Consider the following 5156-nt stretch of genomic DNA (forward strand, 5'->3'; position numbering starts at 1 on the left):
CTGTGCGCGCCTGTAAACGCTCGAAGCGCCACCGTGGTTTTGCTCCGCAGGCATTCAGCAGGACGTTGTCACGGGTCAAGCCAATAACAAAGGTGCCTTCAGCCCAGCACGACGGTACGGTGTCCGTTGATGGCTTCCCAGCAGCGCCATCAAATGTATACCGTTGCATCCTCTACACACAACGATAAAAAGTACGACCCGTTCGGCGTGACGAACCATTCCGGCGTGGTGCGCTCGGACCAACACACGGCTCTTGCACCTCCATTTGTAAACACCCCTACTTTGGAGCATGGTACGAGTACAATGACTCCAGAGTCCAGCCCACCCGTATGTGCCGCGTCAACAGATGCGGAACATGCATCTGTTTTCCGAGCTGGCCAGTCACTGACCTGGTGCCGACCCGACCGCCAGAACTCGAAGGAGTCCATTAAGGCTGTCCCACCTCCAGTCCCGCCGGCTAATCGCTTTTGTATCGTTGATTTGAGTAGAGTTGTTGATATGCGAATGCAAATAATCATTTTAAATTTATTTGCGGTGAAATTTTAAAACTTGCTCGTATTTTCGCTACCACGCTCAGGCAGGTAGTCCATAATCAGAAATGTGCATTGAAGTTAACATGCAAATCAAATAGGTAATGCCTGCCGAACACGATGATGCAGTGATACTCATCCGCCCTCCGAGCGAGTTTTCAAATGCACATAGTCCGCCTGCGAAGTTTTAATTAAAAAGATCCTCTCACATATTTACTACCACCCTCCTCTCGGACGCCTGCATTTCGTAATGTTTCGTTGTCGCGATTACCAATAAAAGTACGCCCTCAGCTGATTATGATGTTACATTGCCATAGCCTCCCAACAATGCCATCAACAAGAAATGGTTGATCCCCTTTCCGCTGCGTAATACTTAAAAAAACGACTGTATTTTCGTTAGAACTCGCGTTGGCCGGCCGGCCGTATTCAGAGACGCGCTGCGAAGGGTTCACACACACACACACACACACACACACACACACACACACACACACACACACACACACACACCACGCAGCACGCACGCACGCACGCACGCACGCATGCACGCACGCACGCACGCACGCACACATACACATACACATACACATACACAAATAGCTGCTGTCGGCCGAGCAGGATGTTAGGGTGCCAGCCGATATATCTGCGACAGTGCCATCAAATTCACGCAGTGGCACCCTTTGCGCATGACCATGATTTTAAGTTAACGTTTCCGAATTTCTGGCCACCACGCTCTATCCGGCTGCCTGCATTCAGAATCGCTGTCCTAAGGTCATACCAATTATGCAGAGGCCGTCCGCCCAGCACGATACTTTGCGTCAGACGCCACCGTCCTGCTGGACGTCCGCATTTAGTAGTTACGATGCTAGGCGGCTACACCAACAGAACAGGTGCCCCAGGTCGAACATGATGTCACTTTGTCCGACGAAAGCCCTCCAGCCGCGCCATCAAATGCAAATTCGTACACATTCTGGGCACGATTACTCATATTTCTAAACGCTGTTGTGCTTTCGTCTCGACAACACGCGCCGGCGTGCCAACCACGTGCAGCGATACTAGGGATCAACTTACTTCAGTAGACACTCATCCCTGATAATACTCTACCAAGGCGTCACACCTAAGACATCAAAAACAAAGGTGCCGTCGGTCGAGCAAGATCCACCACATTGCACGTTTGATTTGGATTCAGGTGCAGTAATTCACGCTTGTTATGAAGCGGACGCAGCGTAACCAGCGGAGAGGATGAGCTTCCGCACAGCGCAACCAGTGCGAGCAATGGCCAGAAAGTAATCTATGGGCGGCCCCTTAAGATCCGACTTGGCTGGATCAAATTGACGGAGGAGCGAAGGGGGGCGCGAGGGCAACCCGTGGTCCCCACAGACCACCCCGCGCCGCCCTCGGACACATTCCGCGCGGGCCGCCGCCGGCCACGCGAGCGGCGTCTCCCTGAGCCGGCCTGCCCTGAAGCGGGTCCACCTGACGGCCAGAAACGGGGGTGGCAGACGGGGCGGCTGCAGGTGCAAATCACTGCTGACCGGCGGCCGGCAGCGGCGGACGAGCCGCGGCGCAGAGGATCGTCGGACGGATGCCACCCGGCGACTAAGCTGGAGCAGGCGTGGCGTTGGTGTCCAAAAACGCAATTTACCGGGCGCCGACTGCTACGTGTTCGCGTGACCCGCTGCGGCGTCTTAAACAAAGCGGCGTCGCGAACCCCCGCATGCCACCCCGCCGGGCCGTGCGAGCATCCGCCGGAAGATAACCCCTCCTCGAGCCCTTACAACGCATGGCGCGGGGGGACGCCGGTCGGCGGAGGTCTCGTCAGCCGGCAGCAGTGCTCCTGCACACCATTCTGCAGTGTGGTGCTGCGTGCGCCGGGACTCCCGCGTGCGTTCTGCGTGTGGGTCGTCTTCCGGAAGCCGGCGTCAAGGTCTCGGTCGCGTGGCCGCTGCGGACTGGCCGGTGACAGACGGCTTGTGCGGAGTCCTGCGGGATTGGTGCGACTGTGGCAGTGCCCCCGACGCTGCTGACGATCTTGCCGTGAGCCGTCCAGCGGCCGATAACCATGTTGCAAGAATGGGCGTGTGACCCTCCGGTGACTGCGACCTGCAGGCGGGCCCGGGCCGTCACCGAGTGCCGGCGTCTAGCCCCAGCGACGGCTCTGCTGCGGTTGATGTGCGTCTGGTCATGGTGTACTCGGCTCGTGACTAGATCCACACTCATCCAAAGTTGGCCGTCACCTCTGCAGGGCGCTCCCGGACGGCGACACCCGACGGGGTGCTGTGGGCGCGCCGAGACTGCGGCCCGTGGGGAGTTTGGCTTGGTTCGGAGTGGTTGTTGTGGCCCTGGTCGCCTCTCAAGCATCCTCCAGTGCGTGGTTTACCTGTTACTCGCTTGCTGTGCACTGTCGCAGACATGGCACGGGCCCTTGAAGTTCTATGGAGCTGACGAGAGACGATGGTTTAGTGTAAGGATGTGTGCTCGGACTGGCGTATCGCCAGGCAGGTGTTATTTTGACTGCTGTCTACTCGCCAGATGAAGTCGGTCTGTGTTGGTATTTGCACGCAAGACTGCAGTCCGAGCAGTTTCCATCCGTAAGCGAGCATGAAGACTGGAGGGAGCAGCGTCCTGCGCAGTACGTTCTGATCGAGCGCAAGTTTCGCCGGCGAGCGTGCGCCCTACGGCTAATCAAGCTTCACTGTCTTTCTAGGCAGCGTAAGGATTGCTGCAGATTCTGCACTATGTCTGGCTGGCGCCCATACACTGTGTGAATCCACTAAATTGCTAGGTGGTCACTCGTTCGGACGATATCCGGTGTTCAGCGCTGGGTCCGACGTTCAAAGTCGCGGGATCACGCCGCCGCCCGCCATTACGTTCGTCCGCTCGGGACGGCGCGGGCTCAAACGGCGCAGGAGTCAACCGCGCGCTGAAACAGTGTTTTGAGCAAAGAGCGATGCATCGCTTTGTGGAGCTTGGGGAAGAGCAACGCTCATCTTAAAATGAAATGCCATGGGCGCAAAATTACTATGAACCCTGACACACAAACGAGCGAAATAAAATGGAAGTGCTTTGCTCCAGCTGGACAAGTTTCAACCAACATTCAAGCAACCTGTTTCACAAGGTTCCAATGCACTCAAATTTTAAATGCAATTCTCACCCCAAGGAATGCGAGGTTCCACAACGCGAGTTTCATTTAGCGACTCCGTAAACCACTGGCGACAGCCGGCGGGAGTGTGACGGGCCTGCTTACGCCTGCACTGCCGCCGCGCGGAGGGCGCACAGGGACAGATTGCCCGTCTTCGCGTTGCGGAAGGACGTTGGTGACGTTTCCAGCCACCCAGGCGTGGAGGCGACTCGCTCTAGACAACGGCTTGCCCTTCCCGAATCTGTTTCTCCCAGTTCGGTCTGAAAAACAAGTGCCTCAGCTCGCCCGTCGACCACCCGCGGAACCGGCGCAAACAACCCAGACCGTGACGGCCGGGATACTATCGCTCGCGGGTCTGGAGGGGCGCGTGAGCAGCGCGGTTGTGCGTAGCGGGGACATGGGAGCATGATCAGGCATGGCAGTTACCTGTACACACCAGGTTTGCATACGCAGTTCCTGTTGTGAGGTTCCATGGTGTAGTTAACGCTGGTGAAACTTATCTGACCTCTGGGTGGGGGTAATAAGTCTTTCGTAATAAAAACTGCTCGAACCGCCGACCTTCAGTCGCGCACGGACCCTTCCCGTTCCCCACATATGGTCAGTATCGCTGAGTCAACAATCCCATAGCGCTAGGTAACTGATATGCGAATGGCATATCAGTCCAAGTTAGTGAAATCAGCGCTAGTAGATGGTACCCTACTGCAACGCATCGTCGGGCGCGCCATGGAGTCTGTGTCAAGCGGATGGTTTTCCCACCCTGGGTACTCTCCAGAGAACATCCAGCCGTCGGTCACTACCAGGCGCGTCCTGCGCTAGTGCGGCACTTTGCAGCACCCGCTTCGTGGCCGCCAGGGGAGTGCCTGGCCTACCACCAGGTGGCAGTGGCGGGCCGGGACACCCACTGGACGCCTTGACCGTGTTCCTGCTCGTATGCGACGCTTGAGTGCGTTCGGGTCGGGCGTTCGCAGTCACCAGACGTTAAGTGTACTTAATATACAAGCACACGTTTCTCCACGTGAGCCGGGCTCACTTAGTTCCTAGTTACGAAACCTGTCGCCGAGAAAAAGCGAGAAACCCAGATGTTCAATGTTCTTCGCACCTGCCGTCACGGAATACAGCAAAGGCTCTCGAGAGCTCGCGTGTCGTCACTGGCTTTCTCATAGCACTGCACCAGATGAAATGCCACGCGAGACTGGCCTGTCGCCTGGCCTGTATCCTCGCCTTCTCTTGCGGCCGAACTTGTCTTTTGTCCGGACGCAACGTGGGCTACAGGTCACTAACAATAGGCACCACTGTTCGACCACGCTCGACAAAGGTCAAGCGATCTCGATGGACCAGGCGCTTCGCGTCCGCCGCCCGGGCAGACGCGGTGCCCGGCCGCGACGACAGACAGGTCCATTCGCAGCGCGTCGGGGCAGCTCCGGTTCCCATACGCTCGCCCAGCGCTTTCCAACCATTGGCCGCTGGCGAAAATGCAACGAGGA

This window comes from Pollicipes pollicipes, unplaced genomic scaffold (assembly GCF_011947565.3).
Source record: "Pollicipes pollicipes isolate AB1234 unplaced genomic scaffold, Ppol_2.1 Scaffold_4881;HRSCAF=5763_pilon_pilon_pilon, whole genome shotgun sequence".
Classification (NCBI taxonomy): domain Eukaryota; kingdom Metazoa; phylum Arthropoda; class Thecostraca; order Pollicipedomorpha; family Pollicipedidae; genus Pollicipes; species Pollicipes pollicipes.